Consider the following 17,627-nt stretch of genomic DNA (forward strand, 5'->3'; position numbering starts at 1 on the left):
GGGGCGAAGGGCACCGCCACCTGATGCACACGCACACCCCCTGCAAGCTCACGTGTACTTGGATACAGATGGGGACAGGTCTGTAACATTCTAGGTGTGTCACACAGCTGTTTGCCTTCCTTGAGCCAATCATTAGCATCCGTGTCAAAAAAGACAATGTTTTAAATCACCAAGTAACCGGTGTCCTCCCAGCTCCCTTCCGTGTCTCCCTCCTGTGGCCCGATGTCCCCACACCCCTAGCATCTACTCCCCTCCATGTGGTCCCTGAGGCCGTCAAGTGCTGGGGTGTGACTGGGCTTGAGCCCCGGGCCCGCTGCTCTGGGAGCCTGGAGGGCACCGTGTCCTGCAGCAACAGCCAGGGGTGCAGAGGCACGGGCTGCTGATGGGACTGGGCATGGAAGGCAGGAGCCGGGTCTGGAGCCCTGGCTGGCACCTCCTCAAGCCAGCAGAGCCCCCTCAGGCAGGCCTCTGTCTGGGGCACATGCTCGACCACACCCCCCGGGCGAGCTGGCCCAGGACGCCCAGTCAGAGCTGTCCTGAAGCCAATTTCCCAGAAGCCCCACAACTAACGTCCTCTGTTTCTCAGGGATTCTCCAAGGCGTCGGTCAGATTTTTTTCTTTTAAACCTTTGAAACAAGAGGGTCTGATTACCTTCCGCTTTGCCCAGGCCATTGTCATGTTCTCTTCTCCAAGGTCAGAGCCCTGGCCCCTCTCCTCCTGCAAACTCAGTCAAGGGACACAGGTGTCCTTTCCTGCTCTCCTAAGGTGGGTGGGCGCTGCCCTCAATGAGTCTAAGGAGGTTTTCTGATACCTTCTTAAGAAGAAGAGGAACAAAATATAAACATAACTTCTAGCAGGGAACCCTGGCATTCCTATAATTCTAAGTTTAATTTTCAGGCAAAAATGGAGAACATTTTTGTGTATTTTAAACTACAGTTTGTGTTTATTAAATTACCTGCTTTTTATACCGTTTGGATTATTTAAAACATTGCAGTCGTCGTATATTTTATACTTAAACTAGCACAAACATTACTTTGTCATATGTGAAAAATAAATTTAGAACCCCAGATCCACGCAGGCAGGGATTTTTGTCTATCTTGCTCATCTCTGCGTCCCCAGTGTCAAGAAAAGAGCCTTGTCGCATAGCAGTGGATTAATTGGTTAATCCACTCCTTCAATACATATTTGTTGAAGGAGTGGAGTAACCAATTAGTTAATCAATTTCACAAATTTAAAATACCTTTGACACCATAACTCACAGCTTCCTTGCCATACTAAAGAAGTAATACAATGCAGTCATTCTCACATTCTTTTTAAGACGTTTTATCTATCAGTGTGTCTTACCTTAAATGGATGTAATGTTTTATTAAGAATCAAGATTGTAAATTCTTATGGCATTAAATTTATCTTCCCTGAAATGAGAGCATAATATATTAGCATTAATAATTCTGAAACTTTTGAACTGATGAAAATTCACTGGAGAAAAATCTAACCAGGTTGGCTCTAAGAAAACCGCGACGTAATAAACATTCAAAAAACTACAGGTGAACCCCTGATTTTATCACTTACTATCTCTGTGACATCTCACTGAACCTAGGGCTCCTTATTTGTAAAATCAATAAGACCTCACCTTCCTACTAAATGGAGCTGCTAAAGATCAAGTAGGGTCACACAGGAGAGCATTTTGTAAAACACCACTCAAAACTAAGCCTCCCAAAGAATATGTACGGGTATCTGAATCTGCATACAAAAAATGGATGTCTTAATTTTTTTTAAATCAATCAGATAGTTAAAAAATAATTAGATGTTAAACCATTGCTATCGTTTGTATTTCTTTGAACCTCACTGCTTGTTTATTGGCCCTTTATATTTCTTCCTCAGTGAATGATCTGTTCTTATTCTTTGCTTGTTTTCCTCTTGGGTATTTGCCTCCTAACTGATTTCAGTAGCTTTTAAGCTGTTTAGCATATTTACTCCTTATCTGTCATGTATGTTGCAATTATTTTCCCCAGGTGATTTAATTTACCAGATGAATGTTTCAGATTTTTATATAGGTCAAGTTTATCAATCTTACATATATATAGGCTTTTGATCAATGCTTAAAGAAAGATCTCCAAATTCAAGATTATAAAGTATTTTCCTTATATTTTTGATAGATTTAGTTTTATTTTTAAATATTTAATCCATCTGTCATTTATTTCAGCAAAAGATGAACAGTAGGGAATCTAACCTCATTTTCCCTCAGTGATGAGCCAGTCATCCCCAGGTCATTAATTGGCTAATCCGTACTTTCCAGACTAATCTGAATTGCCACCTTTTTATCTCCTAAATTCCCACTTGAACTTGGAGTCAGATCTGGACTCTGTTCTATTCTGTTGATCAATCTGTTTATTTCTATGCTAGTATGATTTTTTGATTTCTATAGGCTCAGTAAATTATTTTAATATCTGATAGAGGGTGAATCTCACAGACATCAATCACGCTGATTGAAAGGAGCTAGGCACAGAAGAGAACTTTCTGTAAGATTCTACTCAGATGAAATTCCAGAGCAGGTGAAACTAAACTCATCTATAGTGACAGATCAGCGGTTGCCTGTGTCAGGTCTAGTGTGGGAGGAGGGGGGATTTGGGGGAAGGTTAACTCTAAAGGGGCATAAGGGAACCTTCTGGGGAGACAGAATGTTCTATATTTTGTCTGGGTTGCAAGAGTGTATACATTTGTCAAAACTCATTCAATTGTGCATTTAAAATGTAAATTATATCTCAGTTAAAAATACATGACAGGGCAAGTCTCCTCCTTATTTCATTGCTATTTCCAAAAATTGCTTTTCTATGCTCTTATAATTATTCTTCCAGGTGAATTTTAGAATACCTATATAAAATTAAATTTTTTTTCACTGGGCTCTTGATAGGAATTGTGTTAAATGTAGTTATCAATTTGGGGTAGAACGGACATCCACAAAGACTTTCCATCCACAAAAAGGATACATCTCTTCATTTATTCAAGTCTTCTTTGGTAATTTTTTGCCATTTTGGTAAAAGTTTTTTTGGTCAGGTTTTGGTATTGGGGCTGCCTCAGGGGTTATGGCTCCATATTCATTCCTAATTCTGCAGACTTTTTCTTTGTAAAACTTGCCCACAAGTTTCATCATGTCAAGGAATGAGCCTCTTTTCCCCTTTATTATGTATTGACACCATATGCAACCTGAAGTCTATTTTGAAAAAAACGAATCTATTGGAACTGTCTCTTTTTTTTAACCATTTCACACTGTTTTAATTATTGTAGCTCTACGAAGTATTTTAGTATCTCTTACCAAGAGATTCTGGTAAATCCGTTGAGCATTCTAAAACTCCTCTTTTCTCCCTACCTTCCCTGCTCCCTCCGGGCATCTGGTAGAATGTCAGGAGATAATGACATCATTTCGGAAAGGTTTCTCTGTGCGCCACTCAGTTGGTTGGCAGCTGTTTGCTGTGTAGGTATGAGGGCCTCCAGTCTGTCAGGCCTGAAACACATTTACCTTAATAAATGTCTTTACCACATGCTGAGGAATCCTGAAGAGGAGCCTGGGACTCTGGGACCAACTCAGCCAAGAACACTCTGTTCCATCTTCCATCTTAATAACGAAACGCTGACTGCCTGCTAATAGACGCACATTTATTTTAAATATATGAATAGGATGATTGTTTAAAGAGACCTCCAGCTGGTTAAATTTTGGTTCCTGCAATAAAACTCTCCTCCAGCACATTCTCTGGCTTTGGGCCCTGGAGGGCTGCAGGTTCTCTCGACTGCACTGCTGACTGTGGTCTCGAGTGTTCAGGTTTTCCGGTGGTGGTTTCCATGCTCTGAGGCAGGGCGTCAGGAGCTGCATTGGCCTCAAGAGGACTTCCTCCATGATCCGAATGCTCCACTTTTAAAGCACTCTTGCCAGATAGGAAAATTTTTATTCGGTAAAATATTTTCAATGAAACATTGGGCTATTTTCCTTTGCCATGATCAGGCAGTTCCTCTCTCCCCCTCTCCTTTGAATGCGTTGACTTCTTGATGCCCACCTGCCAGTGAAAGAAAGGGCTTCAAGAGCTCTAAGTCACCACCAGGCGCCGAGGCAGGGCTTTCCCAGGCCTCCTCCAGCAGGCTCTCAGGTTCAGTTAGCAGGCATGGCCTGCCATCCAGGTTGGTCTTGTCAAAGCTCCCAGACCACTGGGCCTCTTCTCTTTGTCTTGGTCGTCCCTTTGAGGGCTTTTCCTCTTGGCTTCCAACATCCTCTCCTCCGTACCAGGAGTCACCTGGGTCCTGTTAACATGAGGATGGACCAGAGAGAGTGCCTAGTGGTGGCATGGGGGTGATGCAGGGCAGCCAGGACCGTGCAACAGAGGCATCTGGGTAAGGAGCAGGTAGGGCTGTGCCAGACACTGCTTCTAACACAGAAGGATGGAGGACCCAGGACGGGGCAACAGGGTGAGGGAGAGTGTGAGAGTGTGGAAGCATCGCTGAGCAATCTGCTCTCTCAAGACCCGAGTTCAGAGGAAGGAGGGATGAATGGGACTGGGTTGGTTGTCTTCATGAGGTCTGGGACTTAACTAGGTGGAGTAGAGGGGCTCAGGTGGGAATGTGCAGGTGGTTCAGATGTGGCTGGAATGGAAGGTTGGCAGAGAAAAGAAGAGGGAGATGAGGTTGAAGAATTGGTTGCAGTTCAGGTGAGAGGAGCCTTCACTCCAGAGCCAAGGAGAGTGGACTTCACTACACAGACTCACTCCTGCTGAGTCCTGCTGGGTGACAAACACCCTCAGAAATCTCAGTGGCTTAGAACAGCAGTCATCTAGTTCACATTCACAGGTCTGCAAGTTGGTTGCAGCAGCTCTACTTCAAGCTCTGGATTGTGTTTAGTTCTCCTCCGTGTCTCTCATTCTGGAACCAGTGGCCACCTGGGGTATGTTCTTTCCATGATAAATAGCAGAAAGTGCAAGAGGGGTGGGTGGCAACACATATGCTCTTTGGAACTGACTTCTGCCCATATTCCAATGGTCAAAGCAAGTCACATGGCCAACCCCAACAGCCATAGAGCAGAGAATCACACTTTGCCTACTCTAGTTGGGGGCAACTCAGCATCTCCCTGCAAAGGGCATGAGTCAGAGACTGGAAACAAAGATCTCATTACTGCCATCACCAACCTACCTTCTTCAACAACTTTAGCTCCTGGTTCATGAGTGGCCATGTGGCATAATAAAAGGAGTGCCTAGGGAGGTCTGGGGTCCTGGATTCTAACTCCAGCTCAGCAAATCATTTCGTCTTCAGAACCCTCCATTTCCCTCCTCCTCCACATAAGATGGTTGTTTTGGTTGGTTCCCAAGATCTCCTCCAGCTCTAGCCATCATGAGTCTGCAATACTCAGATAGTTCCATCTGCCACAAGCCTGATGGCTTTGGATCAGATAGAGACCAGAGGCAGGAGACCTGTGAGATGAACGTGCAGGAGTGCAGGCATGGAATGGAAAGAGAGGAGTGAGTTTGCAAAGTGTCAGGAAGGAAGAATAAAGCTGGGTGTTAAGGAAATTCTAACTTTTTTAAAAATTTTATTTATTTAATTTATTTATTTTTGGCTGCGTTGGGTCTTTGTTGCTGCGCGCGGGTTTTCTCTAGTTGCGGTGAGCAGGGGCTACTCTTTGTTGCAGTGCGCAGGCTTCTCACTGCGGTGTCTTCTCTTGTTGCAGAGCACAGGCTTCAGTAGTTGTGGTGCACGGGCTTAGTTGCTCCTTGGCATGTGGGATCTTCCCGGATCAGGGCTCGAACCCGCGTCCCCTGCATCAGCAGGCGGATTCTTAACCACTGCACCACCAGGGAAGCCCTAAGGAGATTCTTATACTTATCTTATTCTTATACTTATCCCCCTCTTACAGATGAGAAAAACAAGGCATGTACCCTAGTTCACTAGGCTGATGAGAATTAGAATGGGGATTCAAACCCAGATAGCCTTGGTTGAAATCTAATATTTCCATGAACATTCCTTCTTCCAAAGAGGTTGCCACAGGAACTTAGGATAAATACTCAGGGGTCTGAATCAAGGGAAACTGGGACTATTTTGCAGGTGCCTGGAACAGGAAGTAACCATGAGACCAAAGGAAGAGAAAGAGATTGGGAGAAAACAGTTTTTAAAATTCAGAAAATAAAACAAAAGCGTGGAAAGCTTTAAAAACCCTTGAGGATTTCTCTGAAGTGTTGAACTATGGAGAGTTGAGAGAGCTGCTGATATCATTTCATTCCCACTTCAGCTCCTACCTGGCGAGGGACCCGCGTTTGCTGTGGGTTCCCGGGATGGTTTGTGTTCTGCTCCTGACTCTCCTCTCGCACGGACAGGCCCATGTGTGGAGCCAGGTGTGGAGCCTGAGCACAGCTGGCTCTAATTTGAGGGGCCTTCTGCCATTTTAAGATGACCTCACCCCATTCCCTTGACTTTTCAATATGCAATTCACGACACTTTTCCAAACTTCGGGTAATGATTTATTGGTGATTTTTCTTGCAGTGTGAGGTTTTTTGTTTGTTTAGGGGCTTGGTAACTGTTCTTGATAGGGGCGTCGTAAACGTATCTACTAAGGGAGGGAATAAAAAATATCACTTTCTTATTTCTACCTTTCTGGCTGTACTTCAGTCTTGGCCGAAGAATTCCTCTCCACCCTCCTGTATCTCCCACGTCTACCTTTGAAAGACCAGTGGAGAATGAGGGGCCGATGGCTTAAGTTGTTTTGGCGGGAGCATGCCTGGATTTGAAGCTTGCCTCTGATACTTAATAGCTATATGAATAGGAGAGTGTACTACACGGTCAATCCCAGGAGCCGCAGGGAACCCTGTTCCTGTTCTAAGGGGAATACCCACTCCCTCGGTCCTTTCTGAAAGAAGCAGTTCCTAGTAAGGGTGGCCATGTGCTGTGCTACCCTGGCCACAGCTGATTGGCCAGGGTGGGCATCTGACCCATGAGTGCCGGGCACGAGAGTGGAAATTCATTAAGCCAATCAGATTTCCTTTCAGAAATCTTAACTGGGGGACTTCCCTGGTGGCACAGTGGTTAAGAATCTGCCTGCCAATGCAGGGGACACAGGTTCGAGCCCTGGTCCGGGAAGATCCCACATGCTGCGTAGCAACTAAGCCCGTGCACCACAACTACTGAAGCCCATGCGCCTAGAGCCCGTGCTCCGCAACAAGAGAAGCCACCGCGATGAGAAGCCCGCGCACCACAATGAAGAGTAGCCCCCGCTCGCCGCAACTAGAGAAAGCCCGTGTGCAGCAACCAAGACCCAACGCAGCCAAAAATAAATAAATAAAAACCTTGAGGATATTTTAAAAAGAAAAAAAAAGAGTGGGATTCTTTAAAAAAAGAAAGAAAGAAATCTTAACTGGTAAAATAAGGAGCAAATCGTGCAGTTAGTTGGTCGAGATGGGCCGGGGACCAGGCGCTGGTGAGCAGCGAGGAAGCCTGGCCAGGAAGCCGCAGCTCCTCTTCCGAGCAGACGGCAGACTGCCTGGTGCTGGAGCTGCCTTAAATCCACAACTCATCTCCAAGTGGGGGTACACGGGGGTCCCGTGCTCGGACACTTCTCTGTCCTGTTAACAAAGAAGCCACTTTCGCCTGGGGTGGGGGAGGGGAGAAGGAGGCAGCCCGCTTGCGGGGCGGGAGAAAGAAGAGCCGGACGGGTGATGCCGCTGGCAGGTCCTCGGTGCCTCTGAAATGTGGGCTAGGGGAGCCCTCTGTTTAGCAGAGAATGTTACTGGGTTTGGGGTGCCCAGGGAGGCCCAGTACCCAGTGTGGCGGGAGTTAAATTGCGCAGCATAATGAGGAGGCCGAGTTTTAAGGAAGCAAAGGGGGACCCCCAAAATGGAATCAGGAGAGGTTGGAGGCACCTCCTCAGGCGCTCGGGAGGCTGCAGGCTGTCAAGAGAGGAACACGGGGAAGTTCCTGGTGGTGGAAACCTAGAGGATTTTTTTTTTTTTTTTTTTTTTGCAATAAGTAGTTTCCATTTTATTTTTTCTCTTCATACTTAGCTTTATGGGCTAAGGTGTACGTCTCCTTTGTGTCTATAGCAGGTACCCCGAAGTCATATAGACAGGGTAGCTTAATAAGTATTGCTGAAGACGGACCAGATTTTATTAAAGAAATCTATATTAACTACCCTGACAACATTTTCACATGTGGCTCCAGGTAATTTCAGTTGAAACCTAGAGGATTTTTAAGACTACAAAAATATTCACAGTGAAACAGTTTGTGCCACCGTGAGTTAGACCCCTTTCACCATCCAACACCTTCAGTAAAATAGTACAAAATAGCCATTTAAAAGATGCCCCAGAAGACAGAGCACCTGAGAGTTTCTGGATCACTCAGCGAACATCCACTGCCCAAAGCAGCTGGAGCAAGCCTCCTGTTCCTGGCACTGAAAGAGTCTGTGGCAGGACCTTGCCCACCGTGGGCTGCAAGGACCAGGGAAACAGTGTCTGCTGAGTGGCCAGCACAGTGCCTGCACACGCATCACACGGACGTTAACCAGGACAAGTTCCAGAGTATCCCCCGGGCGGAACACGCGACAATCATAAAAACAAAGACGGGACTTCTTACCGGGATGAGCAACGGCCTTGTTGACCCAAGGGCTGAGAGGGCACGTGCATTTGTCAGGAGAAAATTAAATGGCCCTGAAGCATCTTCATCAGGTGCTAAATGCCTCAAAGTGACCACAGTGCCACCTGAAAGACAAACGTGCTCTGGATTTTGCGTGGCCCAAGTTTCCCCAGCCCCTGTCTCAGGATGGGAGTAACCCGTATTCCCATGGGAATAATGCCCACCTACTCCCAAGGACCCTCTCCTTTGCAAAGTTCCCTGCAGGCATTCTCCAGCCAACCCCGGAGGTTACCACACATGAGCTCCTGGATAATTCCAGGTGGCTCCTGCAGGGTGTGCGACAGCCACCCCACCTGTACCAGGTAGGCCCTGACGTCTCCCCTCAGCAGGGCCTTTGAGGCCCTGGATGCCTCAGAGGGCCAGAGCTGCATGAGTGTCCACTGCGCCGATGACACTCGTGGGGCTGTGAAACATCCCCAGAACAATGGTTCAGACGTGAGCGTTAGAGAATGTGTCATTCTGCTCCTTGACCCAAAAATGTCAGAACCCCCAGCTGAAAAGGTGGTCAAGGCAGAGGACGGGAGCGAGCTTCAGCACTGCTAGCGAGTTTGGCCCAAGGAGCACAATCATAGACTCGTTCCCCTACAGGAGAAACGCACGCCTCCTTTACTCCTTCATCCAACACACGTGCTTCCAGGGCTCTGACATTTTTACACTGAACTTGGCATTTCCAATCCAGATTTTGTGAGGGGTGCTCTGGGTGTCTTGTGACGATCAGTGTGCTGTCTGGGACACAGACTGTGACCTGTTCACCAAGCGATGTCCCCTTCCTCCCAGGCATCGCTGGTTGTCACCGCTCAGCCTCCCTGCAGTCAGGTGCGGCCCTATGACTGAGTTCTGGTCTATGGGATGTGGGCAGAATTGACACGTGCTGCTCCCAGGCCTGGCCCACGGAAAGCTCCCGTGTGTGGTCCTCCATGCTCCTCGCCCCTCAGTCAGCTCGATGTGGACAAGATGGTGACCCCGGAAGCGACGTGCTGAAGAGAGCAGAATCCTGGGTCCAAGAACTAGTGCTTGGAAGAGAACCAGCATGCCAAGCACAACACCCACTTTGGACTTTCTAGATGTTTGAGCCCAATGTATTTTGAGGTTTATTTGTTACAGCCACTAGCATTATCTTAACTAAACCAGCTGGAAGATATATTTGATCGTTAGAGAAAATGTCGTTCTGTTCTAAAACTTTGAAACTTAGATGTGTTTGTGGTAAACATCTGTTTCCTTTCCAAAATCTGCCCAAACTAATTTGATTTTGCAAAATACTGAAAATTAGTCTGTGGTGCTAAGTGCATGGAGAGGAACAGAAAGATTCGCTTCACCAGCTCAGCATACAAAAGGGAGTCACATCTCTCTGAATTTCTAATTACACGTCTGCAAGCTTCTATTAGCAGGAAGTTCAGTACTTCTACCTTGAGACCCCCCTAACAGATAACCGCACACCAGACAAGGACAGTCAGCTGCCATCTCTGCCACTGAGGCTGCCATCCAGTGTCACTGCTGAAAACTGGTCCCAAAGTCTGCAGGATGCTGTGGGCCACTGAAGTGATGCCCCTGCTGGTCCTGACCCAAGGGTACCCCTCTTTTGGTCTCCAAGGCCTCAGTTTCCTTAGGCCATCTTCACCAGCTCGGAATTCTCCCCAAACCTCCACACCAGCAAGGTGCTGGACTTCCAGCCTCAGCCCACACTGTGCCGGGAACCACACAGTCCTGTCAACCAGGCAACCTTGGCCAGAGCCCACTAGATGACCCTACAAGCCTCCCTAATTTCCAGTCTCAGGGAGAAGGGGCTGGGGTCTCAGGAGGCCCTTGGTTTGCTTGTGCCAGAACTCTGCACACCAGGGAGACTAGCACCGCTTAAGCCTGTTCTTCACCGACCCCCACCTGGAAAATGAAAGCCCACCCTCCTTCCATCGTAAAACAAAGGGGCCACCCAGTGACTCTCTGCAGACCCAGGTCTACTCCAAGATGTCCTTCTGTCTCAGCTTGTTCAAAAAAGCAGCTGGGAGCTTTTTCTTCTCCATTAAAAAAATTGCTGCACATTACACTGAGCTGAGGGAATGGATGATGAACCCCTGGGAAGATATTTATTTCCATTTTGCTGCAAAAACATGCAAGCAGACTGCTGAGAATCTGATCCCCTCATTTTGTTTGTAAAACATGTTTTGTATTAGTTCATTCCTTTTTCCAGAGTATATTAATTTGCATTTGGTCCTTTTTAGAATTTGGCTAATGACATTAATTTTTTTAAGGCTGGCTGTAAGGGAACTTTCCCTGCAAATAAACATAATGTTAAATCCTCTAAAGAACCAGCCCCAAAAGAACTTGTGAGCCCATCATAGCCAACCTCCCCTCTCGGTGCCACAACTATACCCAGCCCAGGGCACCTGATCCCCAAATGCTCTGGCCTGGGAGCAGGCAAAACCTATTCTCCATCAGGGTGAAATTTTTTAAATTGTTACCAAAAACAAGCGAGACAGAGGGAAAGTAAGAAACAACAAGCAGTGTAAGGCTAGATGGGTTTACAAAGTACAGGCGTGAGCCCCATGCTAGGGTGCACTCACTGCTCACCGCAAGATTTGCACCTCCCTCTCCCTGGACACAGGGTCTGCTGGGTGCTTTCCTGATTTTGAGCACTCTCTACCCCACCCCAAGTACTTCCGGGGACTGGTCGGGGCAAGACCTCCAGTCAGGAGTCCATGTCCAGTGGGTGGCCAAGAGGTCAGCAGAACCCCCAGGCATGTGATGAGAGCCAGACTGCCTGGTGGGACCTGAGCCCCTTCCTCCATCCTGTCCCACTTTGCCCCACTCGGCAGAAGGACCATTTCCTCCCACATGCTATTGATTAAGTTTATCAATTCTCTCTCTTCTTCTTCCATTTTGTTTAAATTTATTACTTCCTTTTTCTCCTTTCTCTTAGTTCCTAACTTAAAGGGAACAAAGTTCGTCAGGTATCGACTTGATTTATTGTTTCTCTTTTTTTTCCCTCCCTAATATAAGCACTGGGAACAATAAATCTCCTCGAAGTACTGCATTGGCAGCATCCCAGAAATCGGGAAATGTCACTTGCATGCTTTTGTTCTTTGAATATTCTGTGGCGTCCTAAATGTCTTCCCTAACGAAAGGTTTATTCAAGAAAGGATCTGCTCTGCCAAACGCAATAAAAAACAGCTGAAAAAGAGGTTCAACTAGAGGAAGGAAAAGGAAGGAGATAAAATTGTCATTTGCTGATAATGTGATTTTATTCCTAAGATAATTAAACGAAAAATTCTTAGGATTGATAAGGGCTTAGTTAAAGTGAATGGATACAAAATAAACATTCAATTCCTTTCCTCTATACCAACAATTAGAAAATAAAAGAGTTGGGGGAAGACACCTCCACGATAACAACTGTGTAAGTAAAATACCCTAAAAGCGAGTTTAACAATAAATATGCAGAAACTATATGAAAACTGAGAGTCATAAAAGAAGACAAGGAAATACAGAGACATGTCATGTTCGTGGGAAGACTCACGTTGTAACGATGTCATTTCTTTTCAAATTGATGTATATATTTAAAGCAATGTTAATCAGAACCTCAGTGGAAGCTTTTGGGAACCGTGCCCAAATGATTCTGAAGCTCATCTGGAAAAATAAAGAGACCAAGAGACATACCTTTCCCTACCTCTCCTGCTGGGCTGGGTGAGGCGGGCCTAGATGGCAGGGGTGAGAGGTGGGCAGGGGTTGGGGGGACAGGCGGGGACGGAGGACCGGCCCCCACTTGGGGCCTTGCCGTGCCTGAGCTTTCAAAGCTCAGAGGAGACTTGGGTGTTTCCCACTGAGGAACACGTGAGTTTATTTTAGTCGTTCAACAAATATTCACTGAGCTTCAGGCACGATTGTAGGAACCAGGGATGGAGCTCTGAACAAGACAAAGCTCCTGCTCTGAGGAGCTTTAGGATGTTAGCTGGGGAGGCGACAACAGACAACGAACTTGTGTTAGCACATCAAGGTGCTGTGAGGACTTTTAGCCAGAGCCAGTAGGCAGGGGAGCCACTTGTGGGAGATGGGCTGGTTGCTGAGGGTTCGTGCAGGGTGAGGGCATCTCCAGAACTGGACCCATGAGAAGAACGGGCAGGAGCCAGGCAGCGGAGGGGCTGAGCAGGACCCCAGATGCCATCCCCTCCTCCTGGCTGCACTCTCTTTACAGAAGCCTTGCTGCCCTGGAAGGCGTGGCCACGCCCACTTCGTGAGCCGCCTGACCTGCGGCAGCCAGACAGACTGTCTCTCCAGGAATTTGAAATCAGACCCATTGACTGAGCGGAGTCCTTGAGTAAAGGGGCACTGAGCGGTGGGAGTGGGGAGATGGGGGATGGAGTGAGGGTCAGAGGGCCAGTGGGCAGGCTGGACTACCTGCCAGCTGAGGAGTGGGGAGCTGAAGGCAGGAGCTGGGGTTCAGGGAAAAGCAGAAACTTGACTGTCCCCAGGAGAGAGACAGAGAGACAGACAAAGACACAAACAGAGAGACAGAGAGGGACAGAGACAGACAGAGAGATAGAGAGGGACAGAGGCAGAAAGACAGAGAGATGGAGACAGAGACAGGGACAAGAGAGAGACAGAAACAGACAGAGAGACCACCCATGACTTTCCAGGGGCCCTGACACTCAGCTCTGTGGGTCTCACAATAGATTCCATGAGAATCCATCTTTTATCAATTGGTCCCCAAGTGACCAATTCACCAAACGTAGCTAGTACACTGATTTTCCAAGCACTGTTTTAGGGAATATGCTTTTTAAATAAATATTTAATATTCTTCTTTAATATCTTACCAGAATTTTAAGAAATGTCCAAATTGTTGAAAACTAGGCCAATTTAGTCTTTTTGACTTCACTCTTTATATTAAGATTTTTCAAATTTATAACATTTCATATAAGAATTTTCAGTTTACACTGATTTCTCTTGAATTCTTTTAAAAGTTATTTTCTGTTTTGCCAATATTTAGCATCTTTAGGATTCTTGTGCCAATTTCTCTGAATGACAATTTGATGAATTTAGCAAATGTACGGATGTACCAGACCCATTGCTTCTCGCTATTTATAAAGCTGACAAGCAATTTGTATTTCATGGAACAAAACAATTTGTATTTCATGTATTTCAAAAAGATTTGAAAGCAATTTTGACTTTGTCTTCAGATGGCATTTTAAGGAACATTCACTTTGCCTCTGCCTCAGAGCAACGGAGAGAAGGAGAGACAATAGAAAGGAGATCAGGGAGGCTGGGACAGGAGGGGGAGGAGAATCGTGAGCAACGGAGAAAGGGGCGATGGATATTAGGTGCACGTGACGGCTGTCAGGAGCAAGTGGGGGTTACAGCAGACGCGCAAGGAAAGCAGAGCCGCCTGCAGGAAGCGCCGGAGGAAGGGCGAGAGGACTGTCCAGGCCCCCGCCGCCTTGCAACAAACCCCATATGAGTCTTTCTTCCTTGCAGCTGGAAAAACCAAAGTAGAGCACAAGCAAATGAAATATTTACCTAACCCCACGCACATGTATAATTAGGTTGTTTCTGCTTTTTCTTTCTATTATAATAATGTTACATTTGATATAATTGGGCTTTGAGCTTTCACCATGTTTAGAATTATTTTCTTAGGATAGAATGCCTAGAAATTAGTGGGTCAGAAAGTTAAAACACCAACGTTCGTGCCAGAGGACTTCCCCACTTGGGGAAAAGGGATTTTACCAGTTTACACCAGCAATGTCTGGCAGAGCCTGTTGGCCTGTACCCTCAATGCCCAGTGAGTATTTGCTCCTTAAAATATCCTATGGTGGGGCTTCCCTGGTGGCGCAGTGGTTGAGAATCCGCCTGCCAATGCAGGGGACACGGGTTCGAGCCCTGGTCTGGGAAGATCCCACATGCTGCGGAGCAGCTGGGCCCGTGAGCCACAATTACTGAGCCTGCGCGTCTGGAGCCTGTGCTCCGCAACGAGAGGCCGCGATAGTGAGAGGCCCGTGCACCGCGATGAAGAGTGGCCCCCGCTTGCCGCAACTAGAGAAAGCCCTCGCACAGAAACGAAGACCCAACACAGTCATAAATAAATAAAAAAAAAATATCCTATGGTTTAGTGATCTACAGCTGCTAACAACGGGAGGGCAGCTGCGATTTTGCTCCTGAAACATATATCAAGCCCTATGGCCAGCACCTAGTCTCTCCTGTCACGCACGTCACAGATTCTAAAGGAATGAAGGAGTTATGTCTTCTGGCAGCGTTACTGCATTTGAGGTGTCTCCCTCAAATCCAATCTGCAAACGCTAAACCTGGAGATGTGCATTCCCAAAACAAAGGCAGTGACTGTCGAAATCGTGTGCCGTTAATATTCTCAAGAAGCAGGCTGACTGGAAGAAGACGTCCTGTCGTGGAGGGAAAAGAAGTGGTGGGAGAAGCCTGTAGTATAGCTTCAAAAATGGAAAGTCTGGCAGGAACAACAAAATCTCATGCAGGTTTATTCTGAGAGTGAACAGAGTGGATGGAAGACCTTCAAGTCACCTGCCCTCAGTGTTCTCTCTCCTGCAGATAAAGGGGCTGGTGATGGCCGAGTCGAGTCAAAAGGGTGGGCAGCGTGGGGGCCTCCACGTGGACCCTGATGTCTTAGTACAAGTGACTGTCCTCAGCAAACAATGGACAAGTGCAGAAACCATGTTACGTCTTAATTTAAAAATCCACGTTGGTTTCTGCTTTGAAATGCTCTCAATTTAGTGATCTGATATGAAGATGCAAATTCTTTCAGAAAACAGTTTTTGTCTGAGAAAAGTATTAAAATGGTAGGTTTTTAATAGTTTCTAGGAGAACTGCTACCTCCATTGCCCCCTCCCAATACATGAAGAAAATGCTCAAGGAACAGCTTTTGACTTCATGCTGGTCCAAAGTGAGAAACCACTGTCAGTATCTGGGTGGAGATTCCCAAAATCCTCCCGTTCCAAGCTGGTCCCTGTTGGAATCCTCGGGCTGGGGGACATGGGCTTTGTTCCTGGGTCTGGCCGGGCTGCCCACACGCTGACAGTCAGCTGTTTGGAAATCCTTAGGCATCCACCCAGGAGACTCTGTGTGACCAGCAGGAGGGCTCTCAGAAGCCAAGATACTCGAGGAAGGGGCAACAAGTTCTCTTTGCTGGGCCCGGACCTGAGCCTCCAGATTCCACCAGGCCCCCAGAACCACAGGAGAGGCTTCGCCCACCAAACCCAGACTCCCCCTCCCAGAAGTTCTGTCACTCCTGGTCTCACCTGCCTTCTGAGTCCTGGAGGAAAAGCCAGGAACAGTAGGTGGGGAGACAAGAGCTTGGAGGCCAGGGAATCACATTCCCCTAGAGAAGGGCAACACCGGCAGCCAGAGCCAGGACTTTGTTCCTTGAACCTGGACAGCTTGGGGAAAGTCTTGCTCTCCAGAAGGAAGGGACGCATCGTGCATTCGTTCATTCATCAAGCATCTACTATGTGCCATATACTCCGCTAGGTGCTTCTACAATATGAGGGTACATACAAATCTAATTTAAAAATTAATTTTAGATTTCCCTTGGTACCAAAAGGAAAAGAGAACTTCCATCCTCTTTAGCATTCCCTTTAGAAAACGTGAAATTGGAATGCTTTCTCTGTCTCTGAGATGTATGTAAATCTTTTTAAAAGCCAAATGAGCCTGTTGCTAGTTTTGCAGTTGCAGGGGGTCTTGAAGCCATCCCTGAAATATGAACATCAAGAAGGGTGGCCCCCTTCTATTTGTCTCTGTGGGAGTTTTAGCCTAGGTGCTTAGCTCCAGATGTAACTTCCTGCTGGTTGAAAAGATCTGAGCTGTTTTATCTTTCCTTCAGATAAAGACAGCTAACATGTATGTAACAGGTTGTATCTGCTTGGCTACGTGAAATGGTGAGATTTCCTTCTGTCTTTGCAATCTCCTTCGTGGATGCCTGTCATGTGCACGCAGCCTGGTTCAATGTTTATTCAATAGTAAAACTGTTTTCTTTCTCTTCTGCCTCTGTGGAGAGTTTTTCTGGGTTGGCAGGTATCTTAGTCAATTTGGGCTGCAATAGCAAAATAACATAAATTTATTTCTCACAGTTCTGGAGGCTGGAAATCCAAGATCAGGGTACAGCATGGTCAGGTTCTGGTGAGAACCATCTTCCAGGTTGCAGACTGCCAACCTCTCACTGTGTCCTCACATGGTGAAAGGGACAAGCTAGCTCTCTGGGGTCTCTTTCATAAGGACACATTCCAATCCTGAAGGCTCCACCTTTAAGACATAATTACCTCCCAAAGGCCTCATGTTCTATTACCATTACCTTGGGGGTTAGGTGTCAACATATGAATTTGCGGGGGGACACAAACATTCAGACCATAGCAGCAGGAGAGTTTATTTTTAATTACTTGCCCAACAATTGGGATGTAGCAGTGAACAAGGCAAAAATGGTCCATGCTTTTAGAAGGTTCCAATCTATTGGTTTGAGGCAAGATGCAGACAACCTTTAAACACTGAGGAAGTGAACATAGAGTTAAGTATGGGGACAACCCTGAACAATAAGAAGGTCCCTCTTCCCAGGGCCATCCAGGCCCTTTTTCCTGGGGGAGAAGGGCAGGGAGGCCTGTTACCAAGAGAGCTTCTCCTGGGTTATTAGCAGACCAGCACTGGAAGTGTTACCCAGAATGCAGGTAGAATGAAGACAAAAAAACCAAAAGAAAACTTGACTGACTGTAAACTCTGCTGGCAGAAGGAATATGCTGTGCTAAGATGCAAAGGAAGAAATCACAACAGAAAACATGAACAGATGTGATTACATAGGAATTTACAACTTCTGTAGATTTTTCTTTTACCTTACCATAATTATAAGACTTATCCAAGTATGGAAAATATTTACAGCAAGATTATGTAAAGGGTTCATAAATGCTGATAAAAACACTAAGCCCGGGACTTCCCTGGTGGCACAGTGGTTAAGAATCTGCCTGCCAGGGGGCTTC

At 46.6% G+C, this 17,627-nt stretch overlaps 1 long non-coding RNA gene across 2 annotated transcripts in view; it reads right to left on the minus strand.

Annotated features, from left to right (window-relative positions):
• Positions 1-233: 233 nt before the first annotated feature.
• The window catches only part of LOC309630402, a 30,571-nt gene continuing 13,177 nt past the window's right edge, over positions 234-17,627 (minus strand). Inside the window, exons 2-3 of one of the 2 annotated variants that reach the window (XR_014245643.1) lie at positions 16,732-17,612; positions 234-16,140 (exon numbers count right to left, since the gene is read on the minus strand). This is a non-coding gene — a long non-coding RNA (uncharacterized lncRNA). Of the gene's footprint in view, positions 17,613-17,627 lie in introns of both variants that reach the window. The other variant, XR_014245642.1, reaches the window with a different exon arrangement.

Source organism: Balaenoptera borealis (genome assembly GCF_965194805.1).
Source record: "Balaenoptera borealis genome assembly, chromosome: 6".
Classification (NCBI taxonomy): domain Eukaryota; kingdom Metazoa; phylum Chordata; class Mammalia; order Artiodactyla; family Balaenopteridae; genus Balaenoptera; species Balaenoptera borealis.